General features: G+C 43.1%; 1 protein-coding gene across 10 annotated transcripts in view; it reads left to right on the top strand.

Moving 5' to 3' along the window:
- Nucleotides 1-24502, top strand: part of DENND2B (DENN domain containing 2B) — a 170851-nt gene that overhangs the window by 47682 nt on the left and 98667 nt on the right. For 7 of the 10 annotated variants that reach the window (XM_049098767.1, XM_049098765.1, XM_049098766.1 and 4 more), the window contains one exon: nt 23502-23590. The gene's annotated coding sequence lies outside the window, so the exon portion shown is untranslated. Of the gene's footprint in view, nt 1-6073; nt 6159-23501; nt 23591-23935; nt 24373-24502 lie in introns of those variants that run through there. The other 3 variants (XM_035704265.2, XM_025459412.3, XM_035704272.2) reach the window with 3 other exon arrangements.

Below are 24502 nucleotides of genomic sequence, written 5' to 3'. Positions count from 1 at the left end.
TTACCTTCTGCATTTCCAGGGCCATGCTGGGGGAAGTGTGTGCTTTGGCCTCTCTGGAGAAGGGCACATGAGCTTCCCTGGCCTGTTTACATTAGTTTGGTCCTTTCTGCCTTTGATTACAAATGAGGCCTTGGATGGGGGACTTCCCTGCTTCCATGGAGGTCACTCCTTCCTTTTGTCTGCTTTCTCAATTTTTCCACCTGGAGAAGAGCTGCGGCCTACCCCCATCCTCCACCCTCATTATTAAAATACTGTCCTTGGCTTAACTCTTTGTGTCATAGACTTGGCCCAGTGAGTGGGTCAGTTCACAATCAGGAAGCAATTAATCTGTCTCCTCAAATTCTCTTTTGCTGTGTTCTTTGACTTAATCAGATCTTTTTTCATTTGCCTGTCACTGAGTTGTCAGTACTCTGCCCTAAGAAAGGGTTGTCTTCCAAGCTCAGAGGCTGGACTGCTCATTGGTTCTTGTTGTATTGATGCAGGATTTCCTGGTTCTTTGGAATGTCTTGGCTGCTCTAGTAAAATGTAAACTCTTTCAGGTTAAGAGCTCCAGGTCCATTCTTTCCCTTTCCCCCAGTCTGTAGTATGGCATGTGAGAGGAGAGGTGGGCCCTTTGGGGAGGGTGACCACCAGTGACCACCAGAATTTGCTGGTGGGGCTACCTCACCCTTGCTCTTAGTGTCAGTCTTTCCACCCAGAGCACGGACATAGCAATACTCTCTCTGAGGCTGACTTCACTGTGTGCTAGTCTGTGGCTCACAATAGGTACACGTGAAAACGCTTTGGCCCCTAGGGGTGGTGGTAGAAGGCCTGCCTCAGACCTCTGTGTTCTTTTGTGCTAACTCCCCTTCTCTTCTTGTTCATTTGAACCATCCTGATTGCAGAGTTTCTGATATAACTAGGGGATCTTATCTGCCTATTGAAGCATTTTCTTTCTTAAAAAGTGCCCAGAAAGCTCAAGTGAATTTTACTTGGTGGTAATAACTTTTATACTCTGTTCATAGCTTTCACACTTTGGGAGACTTTCTCTCTTGGGTAGTTGGGGTAGGATTATTTTTTTAAATCAGTGGACCTTGTTCTGTATAGTGACTTCTGTTACCCCAAGTCTTTCTTCAGATTGATCTTGGGTCTTGTTCTCCTTTTGGAAGAACCTTGTTTGGGTCCCATGAGTCCCCTTCCAGTTCCACTAATGATGCTCTGTGCTAGTGGTTCTTTGGCTCTAGCCTGTTTCCCTCTCCATGAGGTCTCAGTTCCTATCTCACACTCAGAGATTCCTGTCTATACTGCTTGGTACTGTAATATATTTTTTTCTGGCTTCTGTTTGGTCAGTTATTAGATGACAGCCTATTTACATTCACATTTAGATCTAGGATCCTATTTTTAAAGCTCAACTTTTTGTTTTGTTTTGTTTTTTAAATCTGATTCCCTTGCCCCTAGTTTGTCTTCAGTTTAAGGTTGGGTTTTCTTCTTGTGCCACCCATCTGCTGGTCTAGCAGTGGTCTTCCCTTCAGTTTCCCTGTGTGCTGCGCCTACCTCACTCCCACAGTCTTCCCCTCTGGCGTAGATCACAAAGGAAATATTTAGTTAGTCTCTGCCAAACATTCTGGCTGTGTTGTTTTGCTTAAGAAGACATGCAGATAAACTGTTTTGATTCTTGGTCTTGGTGCTCTAGGGCAGATGTTCCTCCTAAAGCGGAGGTATTGTGGTCAGTGGAAAGAGTGGGGGACCAGAGTACAGAGAAGTGAATTCTAGTCCCTGCTGCACTGCTAATTTGTGGTGTGATATTGCGCAAGGGACATGTCTATGTCTCAATTTCCTTTTGTCAAAAGGGACCTTATGAAAAAGAAGATTGGAATCTGTGGACATGAGATGGGAACCCAGAGAGTAAGTGTGGGGGATTAAGGAGAGAGTAGATAGGCTAGAGGTGGAGAATCATTACTATGAGTATCACTTGTGGAACCAGAAGGAAATGCAGATTCAAATGCAGATAAAATTATTGTATATAATCACTTTGAAAAAGTATAAAATGTGATAACAAAATGGTAGAAATTTCTTGATCAGGATGACTTCAGGAGATAATTGCCTTGTCCATCCCCAGGCTTGCTCTGGGTCCATACCTATTGCTGTCACCCCTGGGATAGTGAAGGCTCAGCCTTTCTGCAGATTCAGGTCCAGAATTCCACCTCCCACCTTCTACCTCCTTTTATAACCCCAGGAATATTTGAAACTCAGCCCAGATCCTCACCTGGATTTGATTTCCTCATCATGTGGCAAATGGTCCTTGGAAGTTGTAGTTTCCAGAAACCTTCAATGTTTGCTAACATGTCCAACTTCTGCGTTTGCTGATCACTCCTTCTGTGCATGGCTGTGTTCCAGTTCTTGTGCCCTAAAGGTGATTCCAGCAAGGAAGGGGGAGTCTGGGGGATCCTATCACTAGGAACTAGGAAATAAAAGTAGACAAAAGAACTGAGAGATGGCCTCTTGGTGTTCATGAAAGGCGAGTGTTGAAGAAGAATCAAAGTGATTTAACATCTTCCTGTATAAATCATAGCGCCCAGGTACACAAACTCAGATAGGCTGAGCTACTTTTTTTTTCTTATCTCTACCTGTCCCCCTCTGAAATAATTCTGGGATTTTATCAGACCTTGCCTAGTTTATACTTTTTGTTTGCAGTTAAAGGTTTGTACTGATTTCTTCCAGTGCAGAATGAGTTGGACGAAGACAGCCTCCAGAGTCTTTTGCTGTCCTGTGATCCTTTATCAGACATAATCAGCAGAAACTTTCCTAAAGGAGTACAGAAGATACTTGGCTCTGTGGGGTTAGTTAGTTGTAAGTCCCTGTACTCACTATTGCTGTGCCCAACACTGGGATGTTCTTGGGCTACTGAAACATAGTGGAATAGTTCTGGGAGTAGAGTTACTTAATTGACTCTGTACACTTTGAACTGGACCTTCTTTGCCCCTCTGCAGTTCTTTATTTGTCTCTAAGTCCTTGTGTCATATACCGCAGTGCCCATCCCATAGTTTTTTGTATTCTATAAGCTCTGACTCCATCTCGACCCTACACTGAGAATGAGGGTGTCTTCTATTTTACGGGGACTGTTAGAGGTGGATGACCTAAAACTCTGGGATAGTTCCTGTTCTTTAGATAGCTAGATACTCCAAATCATCCAGCTCCAGAGGAGCAAGCAGTAAGCATTTCCTGTAGACTGTAGACGTGTTCATTGTGAATGTCAACATTGTCTGGGCAAAATAATTGTTTGACTTTGGGCTTGATAAGGTGGTGAGCCCGTGTTTGGCTATTTGGTATTTTTACCCCATCCGGTTGGTCTGAAACCAAGTTGTCCAAGGCCGATGGGCCATCTGGTAGCTGTTAGTTGATGGCCTGTTGTGTCCTCCCTTCCACCCCAGTTCTGGATCCTCATGAGCCCTTTTGGCTTCCATGTCTCTCACCAATCATAGCTCATACTATCACCCTTAGGCAGGTGTTTTTAAAAGCCTACTCATCCTCTTTAACCCTCTTCTATCCTCTTTCTCTCCTACCTATTTTATACTTCATTATCTCAGGAAATACCCTCCTTGTCCCCTTTCCTCTTTGAGTGTGAGTAAAAGCCAGTTCTAATCAAAGCTGAAAAGCATGACATCACTTTATCACTTTTTTTTTTTTTTTTAAAGTACACTTTACAAAGGAAAGTCAGACATTTGGGAATGAAATTAGATGGTGTGAAAAATCAGTGCTACACATCTTGTCCTTGTGAATACCTTTTGAAATCCCCCAAATACCCACCTTGTAATTAACCTATCCTTCTTGTAGGACCACAATTTTGGATATGTAAAAATTAAATTTATTTCTCTTATGTTTTATTTGATTCCTAGTATTTACACAGGTATTTTTTTGTATGCTTATTATATATCAACAGTATTTTGGCCATATTATTCAGTAATGAGCTTATCTGGACATTCAGCTACCATGTCTAATACTGTTTCTTTAGGAAAATGTCTTCAACTTATAAAAGTGACTGATAAAGGAGTGATCATAGTCTTCACTATTTGGCCCCTGCTGGAACTGTTGCCTTGGAAAGGGCTACCTCTATTCCCATCCTATGGAGAGGAAGAAAGGTGCTGCCAAGGCATGCCTGGAGATGGATCAGGAAGATGTGGTCTTGGTCTTGCCTTTTATCTGAGTCTCTAGGAGGTAACTAGAGGTGCCATAGTGTCCATGCCTGCCTTCATATAAGCTCTTTTTCTTCCCACCATGTGTCACTTCAGGAAATACTTTAGCTTGAAGAGTGAAGAGGTACCCCTACTTAGAAAATCATGACCTAAGTATGACAGGACCACATTCTTTAAACATTGTTTGGTGGAATTAATTGAATCATCTCCTCCCATTTTTGAGTGGGAAATAATACATTCTTGTTGTGATGATGTATCAGGTCTTAAATGGAAGGCTTCTAGTTTGAAGCCCTGTACATTTCCAGTGGGAGAAATCTGCTGCCAATTTATGAAAACCGAAGACGTCCCTGTATTGTATGTGTAAATTGCAGCATCTCCTTGTGGAATGAACACTTCAGGAAATGGAACAATTTTTTGAATAAAATTCCAAGCTCTACTAGGTTCCAAGTGACTGAGAATTTCCCATTAGAGTGGGAAAGCTTATCCATGTATTTTTGCTTGGGGACAGTGTGTATCACTTAGTTACAGAGAAGTTCATCCATAGCTGATTTCCTCTTTCTTTGTCCTTCTTTCTCTGGTGCCCAGGGGTGGTTTTGAGCTCATCTCTAGTCTCATCTCTTAAAAAGCAGCATGCATTGTGATCACGGTTTGAGAATAAAAATTTGTAGCCTCAGGGCAGGGTGAAACTAATGGTTCTTGTAAGCAACAAATCTTTCACCTTTGCTTCATTGGTACCAGGGTGTAAGTAACTGAACTAACCAGCTACAGACGCTTATTGTGCAATTTTGAGGTGAGTATGGGCAAAATCCCAGGGGCTGGGAGGCAGACATGTGGCTTCCAGAGAGATGACATCAGCAAGTTTACTGGTGCTGTGGAGGAAGGGGAGATTCCAGGTGCTCAGCTGCCTTCCCGCATGTGGGGGTGTCTCATGCCACCCCCAGTCCTGTCGGCGGCCAAAGCCTTTGCTTGGGAAAAGCCTTCATCTAATTCTTGCCCCACTCTTGTTCTGGTCAGGACCTGAAATTGGAAAGGGTCTTGCAGCCTTGGCTGTGGGAATAAAGCTTTGAGGAATGAATATGCACATGTGCTTCTTTGTGTTAATGCTAACTGATGAGGGTTTCCAGACTGAGGGTTGGATATGAGATGGGGAAGCATTATCTGCATTTTTTAGAGTCTGTATTAGGAATTGTCCTTTTCTTGGAGGGGAAAGCATTTTATGATTTAACTTTTTGTATTAAAATTACCTACTTTCTTTTGATAATATGGACAGTTAGTGTACAACAGGAAGGCATTTCTAATTTCCTTTCTATGTTCTGCTCCTTCCCCATGCTTATCCTGGAACAGACCCTCACAAAGCCATAATATATGAAAATTGTAAAAAGTACTTCTGCAAGAAAAATCTTTCTCTTTGCTTAGCGTTGCCTCGCATATGGGCTCCTGGGAACTGCGGTGGGGCTTCTTGGGAAGCCTGTACCTCACGGTAGGAATGAAAGAAGTTTTATGACCGCTGAAGCATGACAGAGAGGGTAGAGAACAGAGCTGGGAGCCCTGGAGGCCTGTGAAGCCCATCGGCTTACTGGTTTTACTTTCCTGTCAAGATGTTGGGTCCTCAATCTGGTTCTACTCTCCATCCCTAAGATTGTGGGGGAAAATGAAGCCTCTGCATGGAAAGCAGGTGATAAAGCCCTCAGCAAAAGCTTATACTAGCAGGTTTATACATCCCCACCCCAGGCCTGCCCTGGATTTCTTTGGGGCTGTCAGTAGCTTAGGGTTTGTTTCTAAGTCTCTTGTTTGCAGTCAAGTGTAGCCACTGCTTCCTTGAAGGCATCTGGGGCCAGCCCAGGCTTGTTGTATCTGGATGTCTTCCCACAGCTGTACATTTCTCTTTTTGGGGCTTTCAGATATGAGGACCTTCAAGGTCTCTGAGCTGCCAGAGTCTTTCTTCTGAGAGCCTGTATCCTCCCCTTCTGGGCCCAGGAAGCTGTGGTAAGTTCTTGGTTTCCTTCTTAGCTGGGTACTTCTGGGAAGCTGTCTACATTCCTTTCTGCCCAACTCTCTGCCTCTGGGGCTCTGTGCAGTGCGGTTGCTTCAGGTCTCTGTGATGTGGAATACTAAGGCAGTTCCACTGAGGCCAGTCACTGGAGATAACCAGAAGCTTGAAAGTAGAACTGCCCTTTTTTGCCATCCTGGAAGTGGGAGTTCGCTTTTCATGGAATGAGGTATGGTTCTGAGTCTTTTTAAAACTTTCTCCAACTTGCTTCCCTGTCTCCTTGTGACTCTCTAAGGGAGGGAGGGAGGAGGGAGATCCGTGCTGTTTCCTGTGATCTTGGTGTGGCACCGGAGATGGGTGCAGCAGATGTCTTTTGAGAGGAAGGAGCTTAGAAGCAGGTGAGAAAATCTGTCTTCTGGTTGCCATAGAGCTGGCTCTCTTCCCAGACAGGGTATCTTGACACTGAATGGTTTGTGTTAGTATTTCCTCATCCTTAAAGACAGGTGCCACCTTTACCTGATAAAATCCTTTACTTGTTAAAATCTTAACAGGGAACATCACCATCAGCTCCTATAAAGTAAAAAGGGCCCAAGAGAGCATTAAAAAGAATGAACATGCTGGGCAGAAGATGAGCCTGAGAGAGAGGCTCCTTGTCCAGTACTATCCAGGAGAGCTGTGTGTGTGTGTGTGTGTGTGTGTGTGTGTGTGTGTGTGAGAGAGAGAGAGAGAGAGAGAGAGAGAGAGAGAGAGAGAGATGGCTGGAAGTGGAGGGTGAGAATGAATACTTCTAGTAAATAGGAAGGGGTAGTAAATCTGGAGAATCTGGAGAGGGAATGGGGGAAGCTGGTTGTAGTGAACATGAAAGTGGAGAATTTTTGCAGAGATGTGTTCCAGAGTAGTTGGAGGCCAGTAGTGGTGGGTTGGGACATGCTCAGTTGTGATTGCGTTGCTGAATTCCTCGGGTATGATGGCCACGAATGCTTTCCTCTGGGAACAGAGCTGGTCCCACAATAGCCCTCCCCACTCTGCATCTGTATTATACCTATGTGATTCTTGCCAGTCATGGGTCCTGATCTAGAGTGTTGGGAGGAGCGGGGGAGGCGCTGGGTCTGAGAGTGGGCTGGCCAGTCAGAGTCTCTGCCTTCCAGTTTACTGGCTCCCTGAGAATGAGAAGAGCCTGTTTGTAGCTGCCAGTCCTTTCTGGCACAGCTTGTAGAGGTGTCTGTGCTCTGGAAGGTTACAGAACCTTTTCACGGATGCCCTGCCTCTTTGGGATTTGAGAACAGATGGGTTTAATTTGAAGCAGAACTACCTCAAGGGTCCAAATCTGAATTGCATATTATAAAATTATTTCTAGTCTTTGCTCTTCTTCCCTCTGTGTCTCTCTCTTCCCATCACTGTCAGGGATTGTGAGCAGCTGCTGCCACACATGGACTGGTCAGGACGTTAAGAATTGAGCTGAATATAACCGTGCACACTGCCCTGTTGTGCTCAGGCTCATCTTTAGAGAAGACGTTGATTTGAACCTGTGATGATAGAGAGGGTCTTTCCACCCCAGAGTGGGTGAAAGTAGGGAGGAAAAGATGGGAACGTACTACAGGAGTTGGGAGAGTATTGCTTCTACCCCTTCTTTTTCCCCTCCTGTGCCCCCAACATTTCCTGTGAATGGTCAAGGGCAGGAAGAGAAAACCAGGATCTTCCTTTTCAGCCTTTAGGCAGTCATCAAGTACTTGTGGAATTTTTCAGCTTAACCAGCATTGTGATGCAAATATATCATGCTTGGTTGCTGCCTGAAGGAACCTATAATCTCTGAGAGAGATAAAATTTGTTAAACAATTAAAGGATATCATCGATCTTAACTGGGTTTGGTTACTAACTGACTATATTTTATAGTTCAGGAAAGACAGTTGTGTCTTAAGACTCTAGGAAAGTTTTCTTGAAGGAAGCAGAATCTTTTCTGGTCTTTGAAAGCTAGATGGACTTTTATATAAGCAGAGGAGAGGTGGGAAGTATTCTGAATGCAGAGAAGAGCAAGAACATGGAAAGAATGTGGCATGGTCAGGGTCAGGGTCACTGTGATAATCTGCTTTGGGAGTGGTGGGTCTGGTGGAGCAGAGCTGGAAATTTGAATGCTGGAACTTCTGCATTGGTGCATAGGAGATGGAATTAATGCAATGGAGGCGGGATTTTATGGAAATCACTCTTGTAGAAGAAAGTAGGGTAATTTTGGAGAGGACAGAGACTGGCAGTAAGGAGACGTACTAAAAAGTATAGGACATTGACAACGAGAATAGAGAAGAAGGGGGGTAAATCCTAGAGAATATTTAGAAGTAGAACAAATAGGACCTAGACATGAGATGTGAAGGATGAAGTTGAGGGAAAAGCACAAGATGTTAGTTAAAATGTCTGCCCTCTCAGAGTGAACTGTTACTGGTAGCTTATGTTTATGAGATGCTTTGCAGTTTTCAAAGCACTTTTTCGTTCAGTAAGTATCTCAAAATTATCTGGGCACTTACAGTTCATCCAGTCTGGCTTCATTTTCCAGATGGGGATTAGAACCAAGAAAGGGGAAAGTGCTGTTCAGAACTCACACAGCTATTTAGTGGTAGAACTGAGCTTCCAGTCTCAGCCTTCTATCTCCTGGGGAAATTTTAAGAGAAGAATACATGGAAGAAGGAGTATGGGATCAGGGAAAAGTCGTCTAGTTGGGTGACATTAGGTGATTTACTAATCTCTGAGCAAAATGAAGCTTACTCAGAATCATTCAGAAGATGAGTGATGACTATTGAGAAGTTTTTTGTTTTTTTGTTTTTGTTTTTTTGGTTTTTTTTTTTTTTTTTTGAGAATTACTAGACAAGGAAGATGGATTCCTTGGGTCCTTCTAGTTCTGAGATTCTTTTTTTCTGTTGTTTTGTTTGGTTCTGAGATTCTTAAGAGTGCACAAAAATGTATATGTATGAAAAGTACTGTATTGGGTTTCCTGGGAGATGGGCCGTTTTCCAGTGTGGTACTTTTTAGGTAATTTCGAGAGTAATTTGACTCCACGTGGTTTCCACCTTATGTGCTAGCCACAGAACCTAACTGCTGAGGAGGACACAACTCTGCTGTTGTAGACTATGGGCAGTGATAATCTGCAAACAAGAACTCAATATTTGTGGTTACTTTATGGTTCTGTTTGTGTTACCACCTTCTCTCCCTGTCTCCTCCTGAAACACACATATACACACTCTCCTCCCCTCTTTCTCTCTCCTTCCTTTACTCTTTTATTCTATCTCCTCCACTGTTTTTTCTGGTCCATCACCCCATCCTGTCTTGTCCATCCCTGTCTTTTCCATTCTTGTCTGTCTTGTCTAAACAACTTCCCATGTTGGCACAACTTCACCTTTTGGTTGAACTCAGACATGACTATAGCAGAGCACCTTGGAATAACCTGTTTTGTCTGTATCCCTGGCGCCCAGTGATCAGAGCCAGAATCTGGACCCTTCCTTACCTCCACAGTCATTCATCCTTCAAATTCTTGTCTTTTGTTAAAATAACTCCTGATCCTCCTTTCTTAATTCCATTCTCATTGCCCATACAACCAGGAGAGAGAACAGGAAAGGGAGGTCATGGTTGAAAAAAGAGAAGTAGAGTTAAGGGTCACCTTTGGTGTCCTCAGAAGCATTTTGCAAACCTCTAGATCCCAAGTACCCAAGTAGAGTCTTCATGTTTGCCTGTCACACTCTGGCAGCTCTCTCTGGGTTTCTGGCCCTCTGTGACTGGCTGCTGGTATGCTTCTGCTGGCTGTGTCTGGACACAACCTGAGTCCAAAAAAGAGTAAGAATATAATAAGCAGTGGTCATTCTCTGGGGAGGACATAGAATCAGGCCTCATTGTCTTGGTGAATTTTCCCCAAGTAGACTTCTCAGTGCCTGGAGTAGACTCCTCAGTGCCTGGAGGGCCTTTTTCCTGGGAAGAGGTGTGTCCCAGGCACCTCAGATGTTATCTGCACTCCTGTGAGTGGCTGCAGTCATTCATCACCTTGAGGACTTTCTAATGATTGATTTCCTTTGCTTTAAGGAAAGCCAGTGTCCCTGAGATACGGTCTCTGGAGTCCCACAGCTTATGAGAAAGAACCCTTCTGCTGGCATCTGCTGTGCTGGGGACAGTGGTCCTTGACCCTTTGTTTTTTTTTTTTTTTTTTTTGTGTTCTACACCCTCCCTCTAGTCATTTGGCAGTGTTAGCCAACAAGTTACAGGGGCTTTGGGCAATTGTTTTAACCTAGTGTAGGGAACCCTGACACTGAGGGAATAATAGGGATTCTGAATTTTTTTTTTCCCCTTCAAAAGGCTAAGTGGTACTTACATATGTTCCTTGACATCCTTAGGAGTAACGCTCAAGAATTCCCCCAAATATGCTATTCTCAGACTTCCAAAGGAGCTTGCTCCTGTTTCTGTCCTTCAGGGATCTTAAATTGCTCTCTCCTCTCCCTTCATATTCCTCTGTTTTCCTTCTCACCATCTCATCTATCTTCCCTTCCTTGCATCCTGGAGTTTACTTTTTTCCCCTGTGGCATAGGTCCCTCTACATTGATCTCTAAGTGAATGAACATTTGAAAGCACCTCTTTGTACACAAAAGGCAACCAGCTCTATTTTACATAAAAATGGGATGTACCAGTGCATGTATTGTTTTTTTTTTTTTTTAAGATTTTTTTATTTTAGAGAGAAAGAGAGAGAAGCAGACTGCCCACTGAGTGTGGAGCCCAAGGTGGGGCTTAATCTCACAACCCCAAGATCATGACCTGAGCTGAAATTAAGAGTTGGCAGGCATCCCTCCTAGTGCATGTATGGTTAAGGACCTATTCTTTCTAGAAACTTCTAGGTTCTTATTTTTGGGAAAAAGTGAATGGTTTAAAAAGTGGCATCTTGTACTATAGGATATTGAAGTTTATTTAGTGTGACACTTATCTGCAGACCAGGGCCACCTTCCATGTTCCTAGGATAAGGACTGGGTTTTGAGGGGCCACTGCTCTTCTCTCTTGTTGATTCTTCTTAGGTACCTAGAAGAAGCATCGTAGTTTTCCATTATGGGAGATAAGCTGGTATGTTTATATCCCGGCAATACCTAATAGAGCTGAAATGCTGCATTCCTAATGTCTAATGTTTCAGTTAGAGTAGTAAAACCCAAGTCCTTGTTCACCAACAGCTATCAGATGACAGCTTAGTATAGAAGGCCAAAGATCCACAAGAATTCATTCCGATAGTTAAAAATATCACTTTGCAATTCTGATCATGATGAACCATGATTTGGGGAGATGATGGGTAAGAATTGTTGAGATTCCTGAGCTTCTTTGTGTCCTTACTAAAGCTTGGGTGGTCAGAGCCCCAAATGGGAGGTTTCAGTGTGAGTAGCAACAAGGACAAAGGGCCAACCAGGCAGGGCTCAGCTGACCCTTTTTTCTGTGAACTTTCTTTACCTCATCTGGCCATGAGTCCCTTAAGGTGACTCCATAGGGATAAAAGTGGTATCTTCCTGTTCTGCAGAAGGACTTGAGAACCTCACGAACCAGACATTTTAGCTTACTTCTCAGTTTAAGGGGCTCCATAGACTTGATTTTCTTTTTTTTCCTACAGTATACTTGCCTGAGATGTTATTAAGACTCCATTTATCCCTGGGTCTGCAAATACACTGTGTGTTCCCCTGGATGTACTATTGTTCTAATGGGAATGGAGCAGAGTAAGACGTGGACCTCATTTGATCTGGGCTTTGTATTTCAGTCAGTGAACCTAAAAATCACATCGACTCATCAGTTGACTCATATTGAACCATTTCTTATGTCTCCTTCATGTCTATCGTCTTCATCCTATTGTTAATGTAGTTTTTTTCCCCCTAAACTTAAGAGTAAAATAATATCTTTTGTCTTTTTAAAATGTCATCTTGTTGTATTTAACCTATGGTTCCAGTTTGTGGAGGGCTTTCTTCCTTATTCTCTCTAATACATTAATTATCCCTCCCATTTTGTTTGTCATAGGCATTTTAGATAACTTTATCTTCCCCAAGTCATTGATAAAAATGGTGACCATGATAGGATCTGTAACAGATGGGAAGTGGCCAAACTTCTAGGAGTTCCTAGTTGATATCGATCCATTTTGCAGCATCGTTTGGGCCCAGCTGTCCAGTTACCAGACCATCCAGCTGCCAGTATATTTCTGTTTTATCCTTAAGATCACAAGATGTTTTTCTGAAGTCCAGATAAATTGTGTCTCTGGCATTCTTTGATATATGTGTGCTCATATGTATGTGTTTATTTATATGATTTATAACTTGTCATATACAAATATATATCATGGAAATATTATGCATATTATTTTTTAAACCCCAAACTATTATTTATAGACCACTTGCTATCTATCACAGTGTGTTTTACGTATATTGTCCCCTTTATTCTCTTTTATATTTTATATTTTATTAAATGAAAGTAATAGTATATTTTAGTAGGGCTTATATATATTTTTAAGATTTTATTTATTTATTCATGAGAGACACAGAGAGGGAGAGGCAGAGACATAGCAGAGAGAGAAGCAGGGAGCCCGATGCGGGACTTGGTCTCGGGACTCTAGGATCAGGCCCTGGACCCAAGGTAGGCACTCAACTCCTGAGCTACCCAGGTGTCCCATATGACTTATATTTAATCTCTGATGCCTGGTACTTCCTTCTCCATTCCTTGCCACTTTTCATATTTCTTTGTTTTGGAGTTTTGCCCGTGATATTGCTTATTTAATAAGTACTGAGTACTTGCTATGTGTAAAGAAAGCACAACATTATAGCCTGTTGGAAATTCAAAGGTTAATAGGAAATGATCCCATTGCTCAGAAGAGTTTATACATAATTAAAAATATGAAGGGATGAATAATGGCTTGGTAGGGGAAGGAGGGAAGGCAAAAGAACTCAGAAAAGAGAGTCCTGAGTGTGAATGAAATGCTGAGCCTAGCCCACTTACCAAGCTCTGAATGGAAAACTCTGGAAGCCGTAGTGGTGGTATGTTCCATGTCAGAACCTTTTCAGAAAGATGGAAGGTGTCCAGTTGACTGTTTTAAATCCTATCCCAGCACTTTACTTGAGTGTCTTCCTCAGTTTGAGGGTGGGAAAAGGCAGGCCTGGCAGGAGAAACCTTTTTTTAAAAAGGTTTTTTGAAACCTTTCATTTAAAAAATATTATTAAAAATATAGAGTAGTTTTTTATATGTACCATTTAAATGTAAATATTCATATATCTATCTCAGCTTAATAAAGAAAACATTACCATTAGTTTTGAAATCTCTTATGTGCCTTTAATTCTTCGGGTTTTATTTTATTTTATTTTTATTTATTTATTTATTTATTAAGATTTTATTTATTTATTCATGATAGACACAGAGAGAGAGAGAGGCAGAGACACAGGCAGAGGGAGAAGCAGGCTTCATGCACCGGGAGCCCAACGTGGGATTCGATCCCGGGTCTCCAGGATCACGCCCTGGGCCAAAGGCAGGCGCTAAACCGCTGCGCCACCCAGGGATCCCAATTCTTTGGGTTTTAATTTAAGAGATATGTATGTTAAAGTGAGGAAGTAAAATAGGGTAGAGTATTTCAAACAGTGAAAAGGAAAAAATTGCTAACTTGTGATTATTGTTTTGGTATTATTTCCTTTTTCATTTGTGTCTGTTTTTGTATTTTAGTGTAGTTACAGCTTTGTTATGCACAATTAGCATTGTCTGATGCTGTTAAAGTCTTCACAGTCACCACTTAAATTTTCAAATAAGTAATACATGTATGTGTTATAAATTCAAAAGGTGCAAAAAAGTGTACCATGAAAGCAAGTCTTCCTCCCACCTTCTCTTCTCTTTGCTTAGAGCCAGTTGCGTTGCCAGTTGGGGATTGTAGTCATCTCTTTTAATGGTTGCACAATAGTCCGGTGCAGTGTTTCTCAGACTGCCCATCATAGTTAGTGGGTTGGAAAATCAATTTAGTGAGGGCTGAACAAGTTTTGTTTGCTTTCTTACGAAATAGATTAGTACAGAAAATAGCAGAGAGCATCCCTGAAGATAAGTACCATTTTGAGAAAACTTTTTGGTTTAGTTTTATACACACACACACACGTGCCCTCTCATGCATACACATGCTACACTTCTATGTTACATATATATTTTTTACTCTGGGTCTTGGTCAAAACATACTGGAAATTTACCGGTCTAGTAATGATTGACTTGGAGGTTGTTCCTAATTTTTCATTATTATAAATAATGCCGGGAGGAGGCATTTTCCCCCTCATACTTCGGAATATTTTTCTTAGGATAACTTCCTGAAAGTGAGGATACTAAATCAAAGGATATGAGCATATTTTTTTAAGAATATGAGCATATTAATTGATCTAGCCAAGTTACTTTCTAAAAGCAGTGTCCCATTTACTATTTAATAAATGCTGTCTGTATTTTATTTAGTATAGGTTATTTTTGTTTTACCACAGACATTTTTCTATGTATTATATATATATTTTTTAATAAAATGGGATAATTTATTTTTTCAAAGTAATGTAAAGTGAACATTTTCCTATTTTACTAAATTTCTTCTATAGCCACAATTCTCATTCTGAGGGCAGCTTTTCTTGGATGTAGGATGTGAGGGATTACTGCTCTAGTGCTTCTCAAACTTGAGCCATTCTTACCCATTCTTATAATTTGTATTACATATACTTTTTTTTTTAAGAAGATTTTATTTTTATTTTTATTTTTATTTTTTTTAGAAGATTTTATTTTTAGAGAGAGAGGGAATGCACAAACAGAAGGAGGGGAAGAGGGAGTGGGAGAGAGAGAAACTCAAGCAGACTGCTTGCTGAGCACAGAGCCCAGTGTGGGGCTGGATCCCACAACCCTGAGATCATGACCTGACCCAAAACTGAGTTGAATGCTCAATCAACTGAGCTCAAAAAAAGCCTGTATATACTTTTACTTCCTGATCTTTATTTATTTATTTATTTTTTTAAAGATTTATTTATTTATTTATTCAGAGAGAGAGAGAGAGAGAGAGAGAGGCAGAGACACAAGCAGGCTCCATGCAGGGAGCCCGATGTGGGACTCGATCCTGGGTCTCCATGATCACACCCCGGGCCACAGGCGGTGCTAAACCGCTGCGACACCGGGGCTGCCCACTTCCTGATCTTTAAATTGTTTTTTTTTTAGAGCTTTTTATTTTTAAATAGTTTTAAACTTAAAGAAAAGCTGCAGAGACAATACAAGTTCCCCTAATCTTAAAGAACTATGGCACATTTGTCAACAAGAAGTTAATAGTAGTGTAATGTAAGCTATAGACTTAATTTGGATTTTATTAGTTTTTTCTATTCCAGGATCTAATTCTGGGAGAGATACTCTGAGGCTGTGCAAGTCTCCTATTTCTCCTTAATCTTATGCCCACTAATTTTAGCAAAACAAAATGAAAAGCAAACAAAAAAATACACAGCTGACCTTTGAACAACATGGGTTTGAACTCTGCAGATGCATTTATACATGGATTTTGGGATAAATACAATATAATACTGTAGATGTATTCTCTTTTCCTGTGATTTTCTTTTTTTTCCTGTGATTTTTCTTAATAGGATTTTCTGTTTTCTAGCTTACTTTATTGTAAGAATGATATGTAATACATATGAAACATGCAAAATATGTGTTGACGACTATTTGTGTTATCAATAAGGCTTCCAGTCTGCAGGAGGCTATTAATAGGTAAGTTTTTGGGGAGTCAAAAGTTATAGGAAGATTTTCAACTGCACAGGAAACTAGCACCCCTAACTCCAACATTGTTCATGGGCATTGATCTAATCAATAATTAGATAATCAATAAGATCAGTGAAAATAGGGTTAATAACTGATTATGTTTTTTTCTTATGCATATTAAAATAAGTATTAAACATTTTTAAAGGTTTGTCCACATACCACTTATAATCCATCTTGTATACACAGCAGATCTTGGGAACCCTGGACCTGTCTGAGGTGCTAAGCACCAAATGGTTTAGCTTTTGTGGTAATATTTTTGATCCCTTATCAATTAAATTGATTAGTTGGTTGGTTGGTTTCATTAGTTCTTATATTAAACATGTATTAATTGGCCTTGGTATAGAGTCCTAAACTAAAATTCAGAGTTAAGACATAATTCTTGCCCTAAAGAATATTATAGGTTTATTTTTTATGTATTTTTTTTTAAAGATTTTATTTATTCATGAGACACACACACACACACACACACAGAGACAGAGACAGAGACATAGGCAGAGGGAGAAGCAGACTCCGCGCAAGGAGTTTGATGCAGGACTTGATCCCTGGACCCAGCCACTGAGCCACCAGGCGTTCCAAGAATATTACAGGTTTATAGGCTAGTAGGAGAATTAAGTTGAATAAGCCTTGGTACACTGAAACACGAGGCAGTGAGCATGGCTAACAACAGAGCAATAGATGGTTTCAAGGAGTGTAGGGACTATGGGTAGAGAATCCAGTCCAGGGAGAGAAAATCAGGGGAGATAGCATTGAGGAGGTGACACAATCTGAGCTCACATTTCCCACAACTTGGCCCACATTTTATACTTGTTCTTTCAAGCTTAAGGTATTTTCTTGGTTATATTATGGAAAAGCCATTTGAGTCCACATTCTCCTTATCCTCCCAACACCTTTCCCCCCACTTTGTCCTCTATCTCCCCTATCCTGAAGCTTCTGTCATGGCAGGTTAAGATCTTGGTTGAGCTTTGAGTTCTAAGGCAAGTAAGCATGAGAAGCTCATTCTGGAAAGGTAAAATGGTACTTTTAGAAGAGGTCTGGAATATTGCCTCCTCAGTCTGGTCTTTCCTGGCACCAGACTGTGTTCATGTGGCCTAGTGTTAAAATGCTCAGACATAACAAGGGACAGTAGTCAGTGTCTGTGGAAGTGAGAGATTCTAGGAAATTAGCCCGTATATGAGCATTGTGACAGATACTCCAAGAGACTGGATCAAGCCATTAAGTATCTTATGCCCTGGGGATCTGAATTTTGACTTTCATATTGAGGATTGTGAGCTGAGTAGAGGTGAACCAGGGCTGGAAGGCTGACCAAAGAAGAGTGTGCCAACCCAGCATGAAGATGTCCAGTAGTTGTCTCACCACAGGGCAGTGAGATCCAGGATAGTTACAGGCTGAATCCCACAGTCTATTAGTTTAGAGCCTTAGTGTTGGGTGGGAGGCAGGTGGGATAGGACAGAGTAAAGACCCCAGGATCCATAAAATGCCAGGACTTGAGCATAGAACGGCTGTTTCATCTGTGCAAGCAGAAGCAGAGTATGTGTAGCAGTGGCCAGCACACAGGAGGTCCCGCTGGATGTGGCTCCTGACAAAGGCAGAGGAGGGCTGGGATTGCCATCTGGAGGGAGATACTTGTTTTGTTGGTTCAGAGGTGCTGTAGAGCCCTTGAGGAGACTGCTTGATTTGCAGCAGGCAGATTGCCTTTCAAGAGAATTAGATATTGCATATTCTTCTGCTTTGTAAAAGTGGCCTTGTCTCAGACCAATGGCTAGGAATGAGTCCCTGGCAGAGGCTCAGTCTCCTTCTAAGGCACTTCCCAAGTCATTTCCAAGTTTCTCCATCCTGTGTTTGGCATCTTTCTTCTCTCTCCAGCCTTCTTTAAGCAAGAACCCTCAATCTTCCATCTTCTCCTCCAGGAAAGGCTGCCTTTCTGTTTACTCCCAGGCAGATGACTCCAGAGTCCCAAGCGAGGGGCTCTGCTGAGAGGGTAGGATGGAAACTCTGTAGCACAAGAATTCTTCCTGCTGCTTTAGATGCTTCAGAAAGCAGTGGGACTAGGTGACTAGGACAGAACAATTGGACTTGGCGACTGCAACAGAACATTGACGTTACAAGGACTCTTTGAGAACAGCTAGTTATATTCAGGGGAAAATAGAGGCCCTAAGCAGGGCAGGGAGTGGCTTAAGATCTCACTACTCTGGAAACCAGGATCTTACTCCTTCTCTACTCCTGCATTTAAAATTTTCCCCTTTTTAACTACATTACCATTCAGAGGTGGAAGAAGAAAGCTATAGAGCCCTAAAGGGCTCTTGTGTAAACCTGTCTGCCCACACAGCAGCCAGAGCTCAGTGTAGAACTGGGCAGGACACAAACTGGATTCCCCTGTTAATTGGGCAGAACTAGGTGTCCTCGGTGGATATGTGGCTGGACTCCACAGTTTGGTGGGCACTGGGAGCTCGGCTTCCAGAGGCAGCTGAAGTTACACTGCATCTCTTAGGCATTTTGGGATCCAACAAGCACTATCAAACAACAGCTTACTTTTCTTGAATTCCTTTGATCCCAAAGTAAGGACTAAATTTTTTTTTTTTTAATTTTGTTTATCTATTCATGAGAGACACAGAGAGAGAAAGGCAGAGGCACAGGCAGAGGGAGAAGCAGGCTCCATGCAGGGAGCCTGATGCGGGACTCGATCCCGGGACTCTAGGATCACGCCCTGGGCCAAAGGCGAGGCTAAACCGAGCCACCCAGGCTGCCCAAGGAGTAACTTTAAAAGATTTACTATATGCTTCTGTATTTTTAGGTTTGGAATTCCAGTTGTTTTTATTTTTAATTTTATTACTATTAAATAGAGAGTTTATCTGTTTAAGAGAGAGAGTGTGAGAGAGAGAATGAGCAGGCGTAGGGGCAGAGGGAGAAGGCATAGCAGACTCTCCTGCTGAGCATGGGACCGACATGGGCCTCAATCCTAGGACCCTGGGATCATGACCTGAGCTGAAGGCAGATGCTTAACCGACTGAGCCACCTGGGTGCCCCAGATTTTCAGTTGTTTTTAAAGAGACACGAAAATATTATAAACTCTTCTAGTGACCAAATATAGAGTCTAATTATCACACACACATACACACACACATATTCTTGATACAGTGTAAGTCTATACACTCAGATTCCTCATCTTATGGAGGGGATAGCTTCTTTCTTTCTCAAAGATTGATTTATCCCATGAACATGAATAGATTGCCCACTGTGAATGAAATAATAAAGTTGGTAGACGTCATGGGGCTCACGGCTGCTGGGGAGACAGGTATGAGTGATGGTGACAAAGTGCTATAAATACCATGAATAAAGCCATCTTTAAACTGCTGTGGGATTGCAGAGTAGACCAACAGATTTTGCTAAACGATCAAGAAACATTTCACAGGGGAGGTGATAAGTTGGGCCTCGAAAGCACTGAGATTTTGCTTGTTGGGGAGGAGGAGGTACTAGGAAAAAGGTAACAGCATGAGCAGTGGGGAGGGAGGGAGTGGTAGGAGAGGAGGAATGCAGTTTTCAGGGTACCAGGTGGTGTGCTGTGGCTGTGCCTGTAAAGGGGTTGTGGCAGCAGGGGAAGCCAAAAAGGATTTCAGAGGTTGGTGCTAATGTTATCTTGTGAGGGGATTTAGTCACCCACTGCTATTGCTTTTCTTTAGACCTTCCATATTTTTCCCCCAAATAGTTATTTCCAATTTTTTTTAGTAATGAAAATTTTTTTTTCAAAGCATTTTATACCCACCTCCAAATTATAAAACATAAGATGACTTTTTAAGGAAAAATGTATTTTTGTAAGCACAGTGACCTGCATGGTGGAGAGAAAGCATTTTTTTTTTTTTTTTTTTGAGAAAGCATTTTTGTTCCCAAATAGAGCTGACCTGAGAGAACCTTCTCATCTATGGGAGTTGGGCCATTCCTGCACCCCACTTGGTTTGGCAGTGACACTGGTGGGGGAGTGCCTGTAATGGGTAATGGGAGAGGCTATAAAACCCTGGAGCGCATCCCTAGAAGAGTGACCTTACGAGGAAATTTCTGGGAAACAAACCACAGGGAGACTTTACAGGAATTTTTGGTTGAGCCCACAGGCAAGACACATGAGGAGAGGGGATGTAATTATAGTTTTAAGTCTATGAAAAGAAACAATGAGTGGCATGAAATAGCTGTTCTAAGTTTCTTCTTCCTGTAGGACAAGACGAAATGGGTTCTTTGCACTCATTCAGCAGATACTTAGAGTGCCAGCTGGGAGTTGGGCCCTATGCTAAATGCAGAGAATATGGTGGCAAAGCAGTCAAGGAACTCATCAGGGAAGACTGGCATTAAGAAAAGGATAATGTGGGCAGCCCGGGTGGCTCAGCGGTTTGGCGCCTGCCTTCCACCCAGGGTGTGATCCTGGAGACCGATCAAGTCCCTCATCGGGCTCCCTACATGGAGCCTGCTTCTCCCTCTGCCTGTGTCTCTGCCCCTCTCTCTCTCTCTCACTCTCTCTCTCTTTCTCTGTGTCTCTCATGAATAAATTAAAAAAATGTTTTTTTAAAAAAGAAAAGGATAATGTATTTTGGTTGGAGATTATGGCCAATGCTGTGACGGATGAATCCTCATTTTGACTTCTGTGAGGAGGTGAGAGGCAAGGCAAGAGCCAATTAGGCAGACCAGGGGCAGATGGAGGGTGGGTGGGTGGGATGTCCCAGGATAATGGGAACAGCCTGGGAAAAATCTGGCCCTTTTGGAAAACTAAAAAAAGGCTGTGTAGCTAGCACATGCAGGTGGAGGGCAAGAAGTGTGCTGAGAGGAGGCTGGAGAAGGATCAAGCAGGGCCTTATAGGTTTTAAGCAGGAAATGATAGGATCGGATGTAAAAGGGTGATTCAGACAGCTGCACAGAGAATGGAGCTGGGAGGGTAAGAGTGGAAGTGGGGGCCATCAGGAGGTTTTTCAGGAATCAAGGGAAGAGACTGAGGTGACAGTAGAGGGCAGAAAAGTAGACAGAGGGATCCCTGGGTGGCGCAGCGGTTTGGCGCCTGCCTTTGGCCCAGGGCGCGATCCTGGAGACCGAGGATCGAATCCCACGTCGGGCTCCCGGTGCATGGAGCCTGCTTCTCCCTCTGCCTGTGTCTCTGCCTCTCTCTCTGTGTGTGACTATCATAAATAAATAAAAATTAAAAAAAAAGAAAAGAAAAGTAGACAGACACATTCTGGGAATAGAATTATTTGGAATCAGTAAATGGATTGGATATGGGGAGAGAGGCAGGAAGATGCAATGGTATCTCCCAGATTTCTGGCACAGGTTTGCATGCATACCTTTCAGCAGATCCTAGACCACATAAGGCTGTAAAAGCGCTGTTGTTTGGGAAAGGTCGAGTAGGATTGATCTGAATCCAGCCTTGCAAAGGCAGCGGAGGGATGCAATTGTCCTCTTACCCTGCCTAGTTCAAAGAGCTTATTATACCCACAGCAGCACCCAAGCCAGGGATTCCAGTTCTCCCATCATGGGGCCCTTCCCGTCTCCCTTCCCAGTGAGGACAAGGCTCTAAAATATTCCAGTGTGCCACTAGGGGGAGCATGGCCTGCATTCTGTGCCTGGTCTGGAGGGCTTTTTGAAGTCTGGATTATTTTAGAAACTGACTTGTATCCGCTTCAGTACTCAGCCCTGGCCCGTCAAAGTCTGGATTATTTTAGAAACTGACTTGTATCCGCTTCAGTACTCAGCCCTGGCCCGTCATAGCGCTTAGAAGAATGCCTGACATATGGTAGGTGCTCAGTAAATATTAGTAGGTGCTAATATTGTAACTGTGAATATTCTCTTGTTGTAGCCATGAATTGGCATTACCTCTTCTTTCTCAGTATGGAAGTGGAGTGTGCATTTTCAGGGTCAGGAGAAGAGAGGGATGTCTGTTGGAAATGCTAAGAGGGAGAAGTTTAGGGACCTGAAGATGTTGCACTTGCCATTTCATCCTTCTTCTTTTGCAGATGTGGGACACTAGGGCCTTTGAGAGATTCCTGAGGTGGTGGTTGGCATCTGGAGTGGGAGATTGAATCTCTGATTGCTTCACTCCGGCACCAGTGCCCACTACTTAGTGTCTATGCCATACCATTATTTTGTGTTGCATTTTCTTGGCACTTTTCCTACTTGAGCTCCTGCCCTATATTTACCGCCCCCCCCCCTTTTTTTTTGTCATATTTACCTTTTAAACTCAAGTCAGTTAAAGTCTTGTTGTGAGAATTTTGTGATAGAGGTTAATAAAAACGCAAGGATTCTGCAAGGGATCACTGCATTAAAGGTTCCACCAGGGCTGCTCTGTTACTGTTTTAGGAATCAGCATTGAAAAATGTCTTCCTCGAGCCCCGGTGTCCTCCTCTTGGAGAGATACCAACTGCCTTGGGTTTTTGTTTGTATGTGGTAAAAAAAAAAAAAAAAAAAAACCAAAAGACAACAACAACAAAAAAAACAGCTGAGATGAATGAAGTTCTTAGCTCAGTGCCCAATTTTAGGAGAATGCTTTCCCACACATCATTTCTTTTTATGGCCATCCCAGCCCTATCATTTGCCCACGGGATAGGTTTCATAGGTGGAAACTGGGAGGTTGGTTAGTGGTAGAGCCAGACACTGCCAAGGTCTTCTGACTCCTGCTCCATTGGTGCTCCTGCACCTACTCTGCTTAATAAACAGAAGAGAGTTGAAAGGCCTCAGTACTATTTCTAGATCTGTTATTTTCTGCTTTTGTGACCTGGGGCAAGTCATTTGACCTCACTTTGAGATTTTTCGTTACTCTGTTGAATTAGTATGATAGTACCAGTCCTAGCTTTTAGGTCAGTTGTGTTGAACAGATGAGCCAAGATTTATGAGAGAGCTTCAGAAAAGTACAAGGTAACTTGTAGCTATGGGGCAGGACTTTTTCCTCTAATCTGTGCACCATTATCTTCCACATCTCATAGATGCTATGGTAAAGCCTTCAGACCAACAGGATGGTAGTCAGGTCTAACTCACGATGACTCAGAAGGATTCCCCACCTTCCCCTGGGAACTCAGCCTTGTACCTTGATACTGGCTATCAAAAAAAGTTGTTTGTTCTTAAAATCAGGTGTAAGTGTACTTTAGTGGAAAGTGCACCAGATTAGAGGGTAGTCTTTAACCGTCTAACTAGCTAGCTGTGTACCTGTGAACTAAACATTTGGTCTCTCTGGGCCTCAGTTTTCCCATCTGTAAAATGGTAAGACTGTTATCCAGTGTATTTCGAAAGGCTTGAGGATCAGACAAAATAATACATATATAAGAAGGTCACAAAGCAGAAATGTACATGGGGAGGATTGAGTCAAGAGGGCCTGCTGTGTCTCAGGCACCAGGCTAGCTCTTGGATAGGAGTGACAGTATTCCTGGCTGTGACAGCAGCTCGCAGACAGCCGGGGCTTTAGCTGCAGGCCCCGAGCAGGCCAGAGACGTGAGGCTGTGTTTGTATCACGATTGTTGCTTGGGCTGTGACTCTGGACTTGCCCAGGACTCTTACAGGTCCTGACCTAGTGTCTTTCCTCTCCATTGCAGGAAGATGAGAGACTGCTTGGGCACCAGCAATAGTACCATGAGTCCCTGCACTGGTTAAAGGGATCGCCACAACCTGAGCAGGCAGCAAGGTAAGCAGAGGCCAGTCCAGGCGAGCTCCTGGGATGTGAATGCATTTCCGCCTCAAGTGCTGCCCGGAAAATCCCAAGTGCACAAACAAGTCAAGGCAATGCATCTGGGTCCTCCTACCCGCACGCCAGGACTCAGAGGAAGGGCTTGCTTCCCCTCCCAAGTGCTCCAGCTAGCTCCCTCCCCTCTGGCCAGGATTCCTCCAAGTCAAGGGAAAAAAAAAAAAGAGAGAGAGAGAGAGACACTGGAGGGGAGGAAAACAAGTCCACTCACTGTCTTTCCCTTCTCCCATCTGAACTGTTGGAGCAAGTTCCCAGGAGCTGCCCAGAGCCCTTGTTTGACTGGAAGGGAGGTAGGAGGAGTGGAATGTGTGCAAAACCCGAGCTGATCAAAAGACAGTGCTGTTTCATGGAAGCCTCCCAGAACTGAGAGCGGGAGAGAAGGGGGGTGGAGGGGGAGAGAGGGGAGAGGAGACACACAGAGAGAGAGAGAGAGAGAGAGAGAGAGAGAGAGGAGAGCGTGAGCACGAGCTTGAGCAGCGCAGGAGCACGCTGGCTGGCGAGAACGGGGTCTCCATGACAACTGGCCTGGCCAGCTAGAAGTGCTCTGCTCATTTGGCTGGAAGGAGCGCCACGAAAGGTCAGAGGAAGGAGCTGTGGGAAGCTCGCAGCAGGTATCGGAGCTTAAGCGAGTGGATTTGGGGGCCCTGGGCTCCCTTACAGACTGTGGTGTGAGCCAGACTCTGCCGAGAATGGAGTGGGCAGGAAAGCACCGGGACTTTCAGGTAAGGTCAGCTCCGGCTTGGGTTGTTTTTTTCTCCTTTCCTGGCCATAGTCTTGGGCTGTTTTCTGGGAGGCAGGCAAATGTCTGTACTCTCTGCTCGGGGTTTGGGGCTCAGGAATGATGTCATGCTT

The sequence above is a fragment of the Canis lupus genome, chromosome 21 (assembly GCF_003254725.2).
Source record: "Canis lupus dingo isolate Sandy chromosome 21, ASM325472v2, whole genome shotgun sequence".
Classification (NCBI taxonomy): Eukaryota; Metazoa; Chordata; class Mammalia; order Carnivora; family Canidae; genus Canis; species Canis lupus.
The sequence above is the reverse complement of the archived record's forward strand: the minus strand, read 5'-3'. Positions and strand labels throughout refer to the sequence as shown.